Source organism: Setaria italica, chromosome IV (assembly GCF_000263155.2).
Source record: "Setaria italica strain Yugu1 chromosome IV, Setaria_italica_v2.0, whole genome shotgun sequence".
In the NCBI taxonomy this organism is placed as follows: Eukaryota; Viridiplantae; Streptophyta; class Magnoliopsida; order Poales; family Poaceae; genus Setaria; species Setaria italica.
Window position 1 is genome coordinate 39476955 of NC_028453.1, and position 16706 is coordinate 39493660.

The following is a 16706-nucleotide window of genomic DNA, read 5'->3' on the forward strand; positions in this document are numbered from 1 at the left end:
TGCGGCGCAAGGTGGAGCATGGCAGCGATCGGCGATTTAATCGGTGGTGTCGAACACTTCAAGCAAGAGGCTTGGACCATTCGATGGGATGCAGTTGGTGAGGATCGACTAGGCGTGGTGATTGGACCAACACAGTGGCCGTTGAAGATGACGTGAAAAGAGCGGCGACTTCGGCTCGGGATCAGACCGGTGACCAGACGCAGGTGATGGCCGGATAGATTGGAGCGTGGGAGCATCACGATAATGGTGATGTAACCATTGTATAAAGGCGGTATTGTGGCATGACGAGCAGATTGTGTCGACGATAGGGTGGTACGGCATGTTCATGCACAGGTGGTGCATGAGGGCGCGGCTGCAACAGCTAGGTCTGCGTACAGAGAGCGCAAGGCGGAGCTCACGGCAGAGCGTATACGATGATGTTGGCGGACGTATAGTGTCATGGGTGACAAGTACACAGGAAGAGGTCATGGTGAAACCGTGGAAGACCTAGACTGTCGCGACTTGCAAGGCGAGCTGTAGTGAGATGGAGTTTGGAACGTGCCCAGGTGCCTCGAGTAAAGGACTTGGGGTCTTATTTTTCTTGTTTGTTTGCGCATAATGCAGGGTACGTGCATGTTGGAGACAATATGGGACCCTGGTTGTGTTGTTACAAGGATTTAATTGGAAGGCTTAGTATCGACCGTGACTATTTAGTTTCTAGAGGCAGTTCAACAAGGATTTCAAGGCAGATTTCTTTTTTCAGTTTTGTCGGGAGGGCCTGCTGGAACGAGAATATTGCTCGGATGGTACGTGACATAGGCGGTTCCGGTTTGGAAAGGAGTGCAGGGCTAGGAATCGAACTGCTGTGTTGCAAGTAGAGTCGGATCGGGTTGGGTCACGCGTGGATATAAAACCTGAGGACGCGGTGTTGCTTGGCAGAAAGTCAAGCAAGGCAAGCAGAAAGGTGCAAGGCAACGTAGAAATCGCAAAGAGATTCTCTACAATTTGCGCAGGAGTTGTTTGGAGGTGCTTGATTGTGGGCCAAGGAGTCTCATGTGCAGCTATTCGCAAGTGAAGCTTCTCATCGGTAGCAAGTCTGATGGGGTCAGATAGCGGAGAGGTAGTACCAGACGTTATTGAACCAACCGACAAGTTAGACGGATTGGGCAGTATTACCGGCAACAAAGGATCGGTCAAACCGCATGTCAGCAAGATGTTGACAGTAGGCAGATTTGAGGTGGTGAAGTTTGATGGCTCTGGCAACTTTGGATTATGGCAGATAAGGGTCAAGGATCAGTTGACGCAACCGGGGAACTTGACGGGCCTGAAGGAGAAGAAGCCAGAGAAGATGGAGGAGGATGACTGGGAGGAGAAGCAGACGCTAGCGGCTACAACCATACGGCTATGTCTGTCATACCAAGTCATGCACCATGTTATAGGACTAAAGATATCTGGGACAAGCTGGAAACTCAATTCATGTCAAAAACAGTGATGATCAAGCTGTATCTAAAGCAGAAGTTGTACGAGCTGAAGATGCTGGAAGGGTTGGATCTTGCAGGGCACATCAATGTTTTCAGTTAGATGGTCACGAACCTAGAGCAACTGGGTGTGATGGTTGATAATGAAGACAAGGCAATTATTCTTCTGTCTTCACTTCCGTCATGTTATGAGCACGTGATCGCGACTTTGATGTACGGCAAGGAAATCATCAAAGTTGAGGATATTACTACAACGTTATTGGCTCGGGAACAAAGGAGAAAGAACAATGCAGTGGATGGACCTCTTGGTGATGCGTTGCTGGTCAAAGGTGAGTGTAGCTAGGAGAAGGTGAAGGAAAAGAAGAAGAAGAAAGTGTGGTGCTTTGATTGCGATGAGTTAGGACATGTGAGGAGGGATTGTCCAGAATTGAATAAGAAGGCAAGTGCTAATGTTGCAATTTCTAAGAGTGACTCGAACAGCGATGGTGATGTTCTCTCGGTATCAGATAGCGTGCAGTCAACTGAAGCGTGGGTGTTAGATTCAGCTAGCTCTTTTCATGCAACACACAAGAAGGAGTGGTTCACTTTTTACAAGTCTAGTGATTTTAGCTTAGCCTATTTGGATGATGACAAGGTTTACCGTGCTATTGGAGTAGACGACATCAAGATCAAGACCCAAGATGGAGTTGAGTAGGTGCATCGGGGTGTTAGGCATGTGCTGGGGCTACGTAGGAATCTAATTTTGCTTGGAGCTCTACATGATGATGGTATGTTATTCCGAGCTGAGCTGGATGGGAAGACCATGAAGATCATGAAGGGAGACAAGGCTGTGATTATAGGAGAGAGAACGGCGTTGCATCTGTACAAGGGTGCACAGTTGCAAGTGGAGTCATGTAAGATGGAGTTGCAGGGATAGCGGTGTCTTCTGAAGGTGTCGGGTCTGAGGCTAGGTCAGACTCGTCGGGTGGCTCCTCTTGAGCTACAAAGTCAACAACCCAAGTTCGGTGTACACGGAGGTTCACGCATGACGGCTTCAAGATGGTGAATATTTGGCAAGGTGGAGTTTGTTAGAATTGTATCGAATATTGTGTACTAGTTGGTTATGTTTGGACTTGGAATTGTATTAGCGGTAGGGTGTAGAATATGTGTCGAACTCTTGTAACCTGGGCTCCTCATCAATATGAGAGAGGATCGCTGTTGTAACCATGATGACATAGTGACAAGCTCGTAGGGGGAGGCGGCGTATTGTTGAGACGCCGAAGCGACCGGTGTTGCAGTTTGGGGAGGAGCGCACGTAGTCATGCCCCAGGTGTAGGCTTCGGCGGAACCTCGTCAACAAATATCGTGCCTCCAGTGTCGTCTATGATCTCGCATACATTATCTTAGTAGATTAATCGTTGCTTCCGCGGGCTATTATTCTAACAAACTCCCCGTCGCCGGCTCACCCTGAAGCTCTGACGCGCCACGCGCTAGGGCTGTCTGCTCTTAGACTGATGGGGCATGGACGAATGCTTTGTTTGAGTTCGCCAAATATTGATGGCGAGCTGATAGCCTGAGCGTGCATGCTACGTGACCCTGCCGGCCTGCAGCTGCAGGTCATCAACATCATAGCACTGCTTGTGGTTGTGGCTGCCGATGAGTTGACGAGTCCTTCCGGTTACCTTGTTGACGACAGCCAATGTTTCTGACTCCGGAAAAAACAGAAAAAGCAGAGGATGCAAAAGCAACAAGCAACATTAATTCAGCAAAGGACCCACCCAATTCATGAACATTTGTTGCAGTTAATATGATGTGTGCATGTAGCTTAAGAAAGTTAAAGCTTGTAGGTTAATTGTACGAGACAATGAAACTGACATGATCAGGATACAGCACATATATTCAGGATATAATGAGAGCTGCTGTGATAATATAGACATGCTTTAATAGAATATCTGCACATGCTGTTAGTGTTTGGCTTCAGAAGATAGGCTAGCTAGAAGACTTGGCAGCATAGGCCCATACCGGAGGAGGACTAATTGTCATGTGGCCGCATCAAGATCTGTCTTGTCTAACGTCAGTACGTCGCTCACGAGCCTGACAACCAAAGGTGTTCCAAATTACGGCATTTCAATTTTCGTAAAGAGTTCAAACAATTTTATATTTGATCAAAATTATAAAGAGGATCATAAAGATTTATGGCACCGAATAAATATACTATGAAAATATATTTCATGAAGAAACTAATGGTACTTATTTAATATCATAAATGTTAACACTTTATTGTATAAATTTGATTTAACTTGAGATGCTTTGACTTTCAAAAAAAAGTTAAAATAACTTATAATTTAGAACGAAGGAAATACGTAGCACCCAGCCTAATGGTTTCTTTCGGTGCTTAGTGTTGTTGCACATGCATGTTATCAAAACTACGTCCTTTTGAGAGCGTCGTGGGGTCATGCTGTCGCATTGCTGCCCATTTGTATATCCTCTCTCACTTTTTTTTGGAGAAGTTCAATTCGATTTCTCAATGTGTATATCCAATGATGACCATTGTTTTCCTCTCAATAAGTTAGGCTGCGTTTTTGTTCCTTCTGTCCAACAAGTGCATAGTTGAGCATCTACCACCTAGTTCAACGACCAAGAAGGTATCACGTGATAAAAATAAATATTTGCATAAAGCCCCCTATGTATTAATCTGATTCGAGTTCCCCTATAAGTGATTTTATTGTAAAAGCCAACATGCTATTTCGATGCGCTTTGGTTTTCACCTTTTTTGTTCTTGTCATATACTTAACGAGATGTCTCACTTCTACATGACATGCTGGTTGCATTGGATGATTAACCATTAATAATAAATATTAATAATTACTTCCAGGTAGGTCCAAGCTATGATTGATTATGAGTTTAAAGATGCAGATCAAGAATGCAAGACAATGCTGATAACATAACGTGAATATAAAGAATGTCTGTCTGTCTGTTTGACTCTCCACCTTAGTTGGTATTCTAAATGAGCTTATATATAAAGTACAAACCATACCATGTAAGTGAAAACCAAGTTGATGTTCGTTTTAAAAAAAGCAAGTTGATGTCGTATGGTTTGGTTTTCTATCCTTCGACTTGTGACGAGTTTGTTTTTTTTTCCCTTCTCTCTCTCTTATTAGTTACGTGGCATAATCCACACGAGCAAATCCTGTAGGCGACACAGTGAAATTAAACCAAACAGATAGAGGCAAAAAAAAAACATTTTGTTATGAAACCGCATACAGAGGCAAAAATAAATATCTAGTGGGGTAGGTCGATCTTTATTTGCAATAAAACCTCATGTAAGAAGAGAAATCAACTTGGTCAGTGCAATTTTTTGGGGATTTTTTGCAATTTTTATGTGAGAACGTCAATAAACGCACCTAATAATGAAGCAATTAGTGGGACTCACTCAAACCGTGTGCTAGTTGACCACGATACACGGATTTCATACTGTTTGCTATAGCCATGGCCAGTTGGCAACTTGGACCTAGCTACATGTTTCTAGTACCATATGTATCCATGAGAAGACAGACATGAATTTTCATATCACCATGTGTGTTTTTTTTAAACGAACCAAGCAAGAGAGCTGCCGATTGTATTAATAAAGAAGATGAAGTCCGAACTGGACGGAAACATAAAAAAGGAAAAAATGATGCAAACACCGAGAGGTTGGATTGGGTCCTCAACGCATGCCGCACCGCGCCCTCACACGCAACTCAACTCTACAACACATCGGCCGGTTGGATTGGGACATCAACCGTCGCCGAACTCCACTCCTCTCAACACCTCGACGATAGAACTGAAGCCTAACCACAACCCGTACCACCAAACACACGGTCAAGAAGTCGCTGAAACCTCCCAGCGTAACTTAGCATCGACGTTGAACCGAGAAGCAAATTGCACTGCACCGATAAGGCCACCACCATGCAGGACCTTCCGCCGTACTGCCGTTGCAACATCGCTCTCCACCTGACAGGATGATAGCACCAAATTCGGACCTCTCGCAGGCTGCCTCACAGTCGGCGCCATGATAACACAACGCGCGGGGGCATCACCCCATTCGCCGTTGGACTCTGCCTCTCTCTCGTCGCCTCAAAGATATACTGTGCGCGAGGGCCTCGTCACGCCCACCACAGTACTCCACGTCGCGGATCCATTTCTTTTGTTATTGTCAGAGTGTTGAGTTATATTGCCCCGCTCCCCAAGATCTCCATTGATCAGCCAAGCCACCGCAGTGTATCGACCTCGTCTCGTTGCTTCACCCACGTACATAGCCTTCTCCATCGTGTCAGCAAGCTAGAGAAGTCGCTTTCGTCGTCTTCCGAAGATGTACCGCACCGGATAGCCCAGCAAAGCTGAGCAAACCGCTGCGGTCCGCTGCAAGCCTAGTCGTCCCACGCTACCGATGCCGCGAGCACGTCCTCCGACCCAATCCCATACTGGACTGACTGCTACCAAGCAACGTCAGCCGGCGCGGTCCGCTGCAAGCAGTCAAAAACGACAACCATGCAACAACCCCTGGCCGCCATCATAACTTCGATCGCTTGCACATGGGCTCGACAACACCCATTTAGCTCACCGCGCGGCGGAGTTGCCGCCCTCGGCTATGGCCTCCCATGACAATGGTTTAGCAATGCCACGAGCCAAGTTGGGTCTCTAGAGATGATGCCTCCAACGAGGGCACGACGCCAATGGCGACGCCATCGCTTGTCCAGGATTTGGATAGGGTTTTCACCCAGAGAACCCCATGCAGTAGGGTCATAATCCAGCATGACGCCTCCAACGGGGCGCCGCCATCATGCCCACCAGCACGAAGGTCGGTGAGAGCTTTTGCCCGGAGCAATACAACCCCTCGCTGCACGTACATGGTTCGGCACTTCCGGACCACTACCATGGCAACCCATCCGAGGCAACACCGCCGTCGCGCCTCCACTCGCCATGCCGCCTTACCTCAACCTCCGTTTCTGTCGCTATCCTCCATCGCTGCCCACACGCAGCGCCCTCCACTACCTGCACCTCCCTGCCGATGTCGCGTGCTCCTTCCGGCTGCCGTACTCCTCCTGGCGACCGCACGCTCACCCGGCCGCGCTCCTCATGGCCGCGCGCTCCGCCCAGCCGCAGTCCTCCTAGCCGCACTCCTCCTAGCGGCGGCACGCCTCCCGGCGTCTCACGACTTGCCGCCAAGTATCGCTTGCGGCAGCTTCTCACTCCCCATCGCCTTCGCGACGTCTGTGCCAGAAGGATGGCCCGGCACATCACGCACCACCACCATGGTGCCACGAGCGTACCCTACACCCTCCGGCCCCACCACAACAGTGGCATCGCAACACTGTAGACCTCCTTTGCTGACGAGGAGAAGAGAAAGGTAGCGTCGAGGTGGTGTCAGGCACTCCGGCCACCTTTGATAGAGTCGGAGTGCCCGATCTTTCGGTGAGTGGAGATAAATTTGACTTGGTGGAAGTAGACCCTCACGATCCGACTACGACGAGCGAACCCGAAGCGCCAATGCAATCGCTGAACCAACTCCCGATGGTTACCAACCTTGCCGGTGCGAGATCAGCCTGATCACGAAGATCGATTCCTGTCCGCAATCGAAGAACGAACAAGAAAAAGAGGCGAGCAATCTAAATATCACTCAAAGGTGGAGTTCTGAATCACACAAGGACAACGCGTATTTGCGCGTGTTCAAGAGTAGCTAAAGCTAGATGTAAAACAAAACTCCAGTCGTAAACAAAAAGGACTCGGACTAAATAAAAGGGGCGCAACCCCTGGAGTCCGGAGGGATCACGCGCGCCCAACCCTAGGCGCCCCACCTGGGCTGCCTGTTGGGCCATCTTCTTATCCCGATGGGCCTTCGTTCCTTAACACCATGATGAAGTTTAATTCTCTCGCACGGGCCCGAGTGATTGGCCCAACTGGATGATCAACTGTAGGCGCCTGAGGTGGAGGAGCAACTGGAGGCGCCTGAGGTGCTGCTGGTGTAGATGTACTCGTGGTGTCCTCATCATCCTCCCCTTCTTGAACTGAAGTCGTCCTCGACGGCAACTCCTCATCTTCGCCCACATACGGTTTCAAATCTGCAACATTAAAACTCGTGGAAACACCAAACTTCGCAGGCAGGTCAAGGATATAAGCATTATCATTAATCTTGGTTAGCACTTTAAAAGGACCAGTAGCACGTGGCATCAATTTAGAACGACGTAAAGTAGGAAAACGATCCTTTCTCAAATGCAACCAAACCAGATCACCCGGTGCAAAAGTAACATGTTTTCTCCCTTTACTACCCGCAACCTGATATTTAGCATTAGCAGCAGCAATGTTTTGTTGAGTTTGCTCATGCAAGCTAATCATTTGATCAACATGTGCAGCGGCATCTATGTGTGGGGTGTCCTCGGCATCAAGTGCAAACAAATCAATAGGCGCCCGAGGAATATAACCATAAACAACCTGAAAAGGACACATCTTTGTAGAAGAATGCGTTGCATGATTATAAGCAAACTCAACATGAGGCAAGCAATCTTCCCAACGTTTCAAGTGTTTATCTAAAACAGCCCTAAGCATAGTGGACAAGGTTCGATTAACCACCTCAGTTTGTTCATCAGTCTGAGGGTGACAAGTGGTGCTAAACAGCAATTTAGTTCCCATTTTATTCCACAGTGATCTCCAAAAATGACTGAGAAACTTAGCATCACGATCAGAGACTATTGTATTTGGAATACCATGCAAACGAATAATCTCGCGAAAGAACAATTCAGCAACATTGCTAGCATCATCAGTCTTATGACAAGGTATAAAATGAGCCATTTTGGAGAAACGATCAACAACCACAAAAATACTGTCCCTCCCCTTCTTAGTTCTAGGCAATCCCAAAACAAAGTCCATAGAAATATCAAGCCAAGGGGAAGTAGGAACAGGCAAAGGCATGTACAAACCATGGTTGTTCAATCGTGACTTAGCTTTCTGGCAAGTAGTGCAGCGTGCAACAAGGCGCTCAACATCAGCACGCATCCGGGGCCAAAAGAAGTGGGCAGCCAGCACTTCATGCGTCTTGTAGACGCCAAAGTGCCCCATGAGACCGCCTCCATGCGCTTCCTGTAACAACAAACGACGAACCGAGCTAGCTGGAACACACAGCTTGTTAGCGCGAAACAGGAACCCGTCCTGTATGTGAAATTTGCCCCATGGTTTGCCATGAATACAGTGGGCGAAAGCATCTTTAAAATCAGCATCATCCACATATTGATCCTTCACAGTTTGCAAGCCAAAGATTTTAAAATCTAACTGTGACAGCATGGTATAGCGACGAGACAAAGCATCAGCAATGACATTTTCCTTCCCGCTCTTGTGTTTAATAATGTAAGGGAAAGACTCAATGAATTCTACCCATTTAGCATGACGACGGTTCAGGTTTGTTTGGGTACGAATATGTTTTAAAGCCTCATGATCAGAATGAATTATAAACTCGCGATGCCAAAGGTAGTGCTGCCAAGTATGCAAAGTGCGCACTAAAGCATAAAGCCCCTTATCATAAGTAGAATAATTCAAGCTAGCACCACTTAATTTCTCGCTAAAGTAAGCAACCGGTTTTCCTTCTTGTAACAAAACAGCACCTAGCCCAATACCGCTAGCATCGCATTCAAGCTCAAACACTTTAGTAAAATCAGGCAACTGCAAGAGAGGAGCATTGGTTAACTTATCTTTCAAGGTGCTGAACGCAACCTCTTGCAAATCACTCCAAGCAAAGGGAACATCCTTCTTTGTAAGCTCATGTAGAGGCGCTACAATGGAGCTAAAATCATGAACAAACCGGCAGTAGAAACCTACAAGGTCAAGAAAGCTTCAAATTTGTGTGACCATCGTCGGTGTAGGCCACTCCCGAATGGCATCAATCTTGCTGCTATCCACCTCAATGCCCTGTGGAGTAACAACATAGCCAAGAAACGAGACACGTTGTGTGCAAAACATGCATTTTTCGAGGTTAGCAAATAAATGGGCCGCACGCAACGCATCAAAAACAGCACGCAAATGTTCTAAATGCTCTTCCATAGACTTGCTGTAAATGAGGATATCATCAAAATAGACAACTACAAACAATCCTATGAAGGGCCTCAGAACTTCATTCATCAAACGCATAAACGTGCTGGGAGCATTTGTCAAACCAAACGGCATAACCAACCATTCATATAACCCAAATTTCATTTTAAAAGCCGTTTTCCATTCATCACCTAATTTCATGCGAATTTGATGGTAGCCACTACGCAAATCAATCTTAGTGAAAATAATGGCACCACTAAGCTCATCTAGCATATCATCAAGGCGTGGTATAGGGTATCTGTAGCGAATGGTAATGTTATTAATAGCACGACAGTTTACACACATACGCCATGAGCCATCTTTCTTTGGAACAAGTAACACGGGAACGGAGCAAGGGCTAAGAGACTCACGAATATAACCCTTGTCAAGCAACGCCTGTACCTGGCGCTGGATTTCCTTCGTCTCATCCGGATTTGTACGGTACGGTGCGCGGTTCGGAAGCTGTGCCCCGGGAATGAGGTCGATCTGGTGCTCAATGCCACGAAGTGGTGGGAGTCCCGGTGGCAAATCTTTTGGAAAGACATCAGCGTACTCCTGCAAAATGTTAGCAACCGCAGGGGGAATATCCAAAGATGGTGCATCATCAATGAAACGAGCACACTAGAGCATATAAGGGCATAGCATGGCAAAGGAGCATCGTGTAACTCATCAAAATCAGCATGTGTGGCAAGCAAAACAGGAGCATTCAACTTGATTTCAGAATTAACAGATGGCGATGCGTCAAGTTGTTTAGCAGTTTTAGCAGCTCTAGCAAGATCATCTTTAAGAATTTGTTCAGGTGTCATTGGATGTATAATTATTTTCTGACCCTTAAACATGAAAGAATAGTGATTTGAACGACCATGATGCAAGCTATCAGTATCATATTGCCAAGGTCGCCTAAGTAACAGAGAGCATGCTTCCATGGGAATAACATCACAATCGACAAAATCAGAATAAGCACCCATGGAGAAAGGAACACGGACTGATCGAGTAATTCTAATTTTCCCACCATCATTAAGCCATTGAATGTGATATGGATGTGGATGCTTACGAGTGGGTAAAGACAACTTTTCAACCAGCGTGGTACTCGCCAAATTGTTGCAGCTGCCGCTGTCGATGATGATGCGAATCGACCGCTCCTGCACAACGCCCTTGGTATGGAAAAGAGTGTGTCGCTGATTCTTCTCGGACGGGGCGACCTGTGTACTAAGAACACGCTGCACAACAAGACTTTCATACCTATCGGCGTCGCCCAGGTTGACATGTACCTCCATAGCTGCATGGTCAGTGGCAAGCATCGCATGTCGAGTATCTTCAGAATCACTAGCGGAAGAGTACTCACCATCGTCACGAAGAAGCAAAGTGCGCTTGTTCGGACAGTCCCGAATCACGTGGCCAAATCCTTTGCAACGATGACACTGAATATCCCGTGTACGGCCTGTGGGAGGGGCGGCGCCTGTGGAAGGGGCAGCGCTTGCAGGTTTGGCCGTTCGCTCGCGTGATGTAGTGGTGGGCGTGGATGGTGCAGGGAGAGCGGGTGCAGAGTGGGATGTCGAGCTTCTTCCTGCAAAAGAGTTAGAATATGTCTTCGAGCGGCGTCCCTGCACTTCACGTTCAGCTTTGCAAGCATATTCAAATAATGTTGTCATATCTGTGTAGTCCTTATAATCAAGTATATCCTGAATTTCGCGGTTCAAACCACCACGAAAACGTGCCATAGCAGCGTCATTTTCCTCCAATAACCCACAACGAATCATGCCTATTTGTAATTCCTAGAAATATTCCTCAACAGATTTGGAACCTTGCTGAAAACGTTGCATTTTATTAAGCAAATCTCGGGCATAATAAGAAGGCACAAATCTGTGGCGCATAGCAGTTTTTAATTGCTCCCAAGTGGTTGGAATGGTATTGGGATGTTTGTGTTTATATTCACGCCACCAAATTAAAGCAAAATCAGTAAATTCACTAATAGCAGCTTTAACTTGAGAATTAGCAAGAATATCATGGCATGAAAATTTCTGTTCAACTTCTAATTCCCAATCAAGATACGCAGCAGGATCATATTTGCCATTAAAATGTGGAATTTTAAATTTAATCTTGGAAAAGGAATCATTACCACCGGGACGGCATGGCACGCGGCGGGCACGGCCTCGGCGATCGCCATCGTCCTGATCCGAGTCACCACCATAACCCTGCTGCAACTCTGCGACTGTTGTGTGCAATGTATCGAGTCTTGCCACAACTGAGTCGAGTGTGGCCTTAGCGGCCGTCTGTGCAAGGTCGAGCTGATCACACCGCTCGGTCGACGAGGAGATCGTCGAGTCCAGCCGTTCATGAATCGTCTGAATGTCGGTGACAAGCCCTTCAACTTGTGCCCGTATGCCCTGCAGCTGGTTAGCCCCCGCGTCGACATCATCTGCCATGGTTAGCGCAAATACAAGAGCAAAAGCGACGACAAAACAGGGGTGTAACGACTCACAAGGCGCTCACACTAGTGCTGTTATCAAATTCTTATCCGTTCTTACCACGCACACAGGGGCGAACTGCAACCAACCGGTGGAACTCGCGAAAGATTGGAGGAGCGATTGCCTGGAGAAACAAAATATGCTCGTCGTAGAACTATGTGGAGTTCTTGGAAGGCTGCACTCAAATGAAGGATTAGCACAATCAAACAATAATGCAAAGTTGAAATATAGTGCCAAACACGTAACAAGAGTTGCTGGTAACAAGGGAAATCGAAAGAACAGAGGCAAAGGTGGAGAGGGCGCACCTCTTTTGTTTTTTTTTGTCTATTTTTTTTTCACAGAGGGTGCCCCAAAACTGATAATATGATCACAGAGGATCACAAGGAGCAAATTGTGGCACACACTTTTCTCTCTCTCTCTCTAGAGTAAGGCGAACCTCAGAAAAATGTACCAAGAAAGAGAGATATGGATATGAAAAGCTGGCACGGGATGCGTGGGGAAGGGCGTGGTATGCGTGGGGGGGGGGTTACGGAGTTGTCCCGGAGGGTCGTGACCCAGGGGGGTTCACGGCACGCGCAAGGAGTTTCCACCAAAACAAAACCGGATCACCTTCCTTATCCCTGTTGGATTCTTTTTTTTTTTTGCTTCTTTCCTTTCTTTTTGCACTTTCCTTTTTTTTTGATTGCTTTCTATCTTTCTTTCTTTTTTTTTTGGACAGGGGAGGGGACGATCGGAGGGGTGGGATGGTGCGGCGCGGTTGTCGCGAAGGGGAGCGGTGGGCGCGGCGTGGTAGGGTTGGCGAGCAGCGAAACGGCGGCGGCGGCGAAAACTAGGGTTAGAGGAAAAACGAGAAACAAGAGATTAAACACAAGTAACCAGCAACAATTGAACGAGTAGGCACACTAATTCAACAAAGACACTTATTGAAAGAATGTGCGAGGCTAAACGGTTGCTGGGACAAAGGATCTAACCTGAAAAAAATTTGTTTTGGTTTTTGTGGACTGGAGGAAGGGAAAAACACTCGGTAAAACTCACCGATCAACCTGGAAAGCTGATACCACTTGATAGAGTCGGAGTGCCCGATCTTTCGGTGAGTGGAGATAAATTCGACTTGGTGGAAGTAGACCCTCACGATCCGACTACGACGAGCGAACCCGAAGCGCCAATGCAATCGCTGAACCAACTCCCGATGGTTACCAACCTCGCCGGTGCGAGATCAGCCTGATCACGAAGATCGATTCCTGTCCGCAATCGAAGAACGAACAAGAAAAAGAGGCGAGCAATCTAAATATCACTCAAAGGTGGAGTTCTGAATCACGCAAGGACAGCGCGTATTTGCGCGTGTTCAAGAGTAGCTAAAGCTAGATGTAAAACAAAACTCCAGTTGTAAACAAAAAGGACTCGGACTAAATAAAGGGGGCGCAGCCCCTGGAGTCCGGAGGGATCACGCGCGCCCAACCCTAGGCGCCCCACCTGGGCTGCCTGTTGGGCCATCTTCTTATCCCGATGGGCCTTCGTTCCTTAACACCATGATGAAGTTTAATTCTCTCGCACGGGCCCGAGTGATTGGCCCAACTGGATGATCAACTGTAGACGCCTGAGGTGGAGGAGCAACTGGAGGCGCCTGAGGTGCTGCTGGTGTAGATGTACTCGTGGTGTCCTCATCAACCTTGCCTCCGCTCCCACCACCAGCTGTTCCGGCACCGACCCGCATGCAGCCACGCCTCCCATCTGCCGCGTGCTCCTCCCGGCCGCGGCACGCCTCCCAGCCGACGCACGTCTCCCGGCCACCGCGCGCGCCATCCGGTCGTGCTCTCCTCCCGGTCGCTGCACGCTCCACCCGGCCGCCGCACTCCTCCCGGCCTACATCCGCGCGGCGCCATCCTCCGCATCGGCGCCCTGACCGCGCCGCTCTCATTCACGGGTTGCCGCCGGCCGCGCTACGCTACAGCCCGGCGCCACCCCGCAACCGCAGCCCGACGCCACACCGCATCTCCATCCCGGCGCCATCCTCGTTTGCTCACCCCGGACCACCGCCGTCCTGGCTCCGCGCGGGTCCACCGTCGTCGGATCCGCCTCCCGAGCTGCTATCGTCGCCCTGGTCGGCGCGCTACACCGCATCTCCATCCCGGCGCCATCCTCGTCTGCTCGCCCGGGACTGCCACCGTCATTGCTCCGTGTGGGTTCGCCGTCGCCTGATCCAGCTTCCTGAGCCGCCGCCGTCACCTGGTCGGCGGTTCCGCCATGGCCGCCATTTTCCCGTCCGTGGTCGGACCGGGGCAGTAAGGCCCCGCCGCCGCTGTCCTAGAGGTCGGCACGAGCTTCCGGCCGACCCCTCTGGTGGCGGCAAGGGGAGGGATGGGTGGCGGCAGCAAGGCGGACAGTCGCCGCCTGAATCGTCCGAGTGGGGGCGTTAGTGTAACTACATTTCCATACCATGTGTGTTCTGGCATGAACTTGAAAATTTTGACCTTCTTTCGGAGCTTATTCCATTATCTACCACGTGCTCCATGTATCGACGGCCAGCAAGTTGGGCCAAGCGATAGGAACAGGAGCTTCTCTTACTTCTGTTCAGAAAGTGGCTTTGCATTGCATTTGTCTTGCACGCCTCCTTTTCCCCCCACCCACACTGCTTGTTGCTGACAGAGATTGGACTCCTGGAGATGGAACGATGGAATGATGCGCACAGCAGCGACGCTGAAAAAGGGGTGCAGCTTGCATCATCTGCCAGCAGCCAATGCAAATAAAGCTGCTTCGTGTGTGTACATGCAGTAGTCAAACTAGCTAGGTGTGTAGCAGGTAACGACGTTACCAACACTTTTGATCGTGTACCTTTTTTTTGACACGAAAGCAGTGCGGTCAAGGCATTCGTCGATCGATCAACTCTGGCACGACATTTTCGCGACTGCGTGCTGCCGACACACCGTACACCAAAACATTGTCTCTGACTGGAGGGGAAACTGGTGTGTGTCCAATTAGAGAGTTGGTGTACGTGAAGCACCAAGAGATTCATCCACCGGCCGTAGAAAGATCACGCGACCGGCTTTCTTCTGGGAATTGAGTGTGGAAATAGTGTCAGCTCGATCGACATGGACATGAAAAGGGAATATGATCTTACAGACCCTGTTATATTGGAAGCACCGAGAAGCTCCGTGTCTTGCTACTGACAGTGCTACGAAAGCTTTTGATGCCTCGGATCGCCAAGAGGTTGTGAAAGAGTTTCAGAAATCGTACTACTACGAGATGCGAGTTCTTAGCTGATGTAATATCCCTCAAAATTAAGTGATATTAATTGTGTTACTCTTTACAAAAATTTAAAATTTTTTGTTTGAATTGTGTGCTCTTTTGAAAATAGAAGTCAAATTCTACCCTTTCCTAGAAATTCCCTAATAATAAATCTCCAAATTTGATTCAAGCTTGCGTGCTAGTTTGACTTGGTTCTTATTGGATTTTATTTGGCTTTTAAAGTTGAGTGTGTTTTACAAAAGGAACTCGCCACAGCCCTCTCCCTCTCTTTCCCTCACCGCCAGGTGGGACCTGCGCGTCAGCCGCACTGTGCCCCGTCTTCTTCCTCCAGCCGTACATGTCACGCGCGCGGCGCGTGCGTGCCTGATGGGATGAGCTCGCTGGTCTCGTTCGCGCTAGCATGCACTCCTGCAGCCACGCATGCCCGTGACCCAGCCCCTACGCCTCTCGCTTTTGCGCTGGAGGCCACGGATAGCCGTCACGCCGCCCTACCGAGCCGCCGCCGCATCCTGGCCACCCGCTCGCCGGCGCCACGCCCTTGGAAACCCTAGCCCTAGCCGCCTCGCCGCGCCTAGCCTCCCCCATCCATCCGGGGTTACTCTAAGCCGCCGCCACCAGTTTGAGGGGAGAGTGGGAAAGTGGAGGAAGGAAGAGAAGAGGAGAAGAGAAGGAGAAGGGAGGGGAAGGAGGAGGAGGAGGAGGCCGCCTGGAATCACCCGTCGCCGGAGCGTCGCGGAGGAGCCGGAGCTGCAGCCGCCGCCGTCTGCGCCAAGGAGAACCGCGAGCGCCACCATCTTCGTCGAGCCGGCCACACCTTCACTATCGACCCACCGTGAGCACCGCCATTTACCCTCTCCCTCTTTTGGCACCCTGTCCAGCCGTCGTGCCGCCGCCCTTAGACGTTGCCCGGCTGTCGAGCCGCCATCGCCTGAAGCCTCCGCCGCTGGCCATCGCTGTTGTGTGACCGGCCTTCGAGCCGCACCTCTTCTGCGGGAGCACCGCCACCACTACCGCTTGCTGCAGCCGCCTGTTGCCGCGGACCAGGACGCCGGCGCCCGCGCGCTGCACCGGCCGTGTCGCGGCCGGGGACTTCCCCATGACCACGCACATGCCGCCACGCCACGCCAAGCTGCGTGCGCCCTCTAGCGCCAGGCCAAGGCCCGGCCTTTGGTCAAGCTACTGCCACCGTAGCCTCTCCGCGCCGCGCGCCAGCCCCACACCACAGCCTTGCTCGCCGCGTTGCCGCTCTTGCCACGCTGCGGCGTCGCGCCGTGCCGCGACGTCGTGGGCGCGGTCACCGCGACGTCGCCCATGTGGCCACTTCGCCCGTAGCTAACCAACGCGCCGCACGCTAGGCCACATGAGCGTGGCGCACCGGATCCCGAACTAACCCTGTGCGACCACGTGTGGGCCACGTGGCAGTGACACGTAGGTAGTGACACGTAGGTAGGTTGGCCAT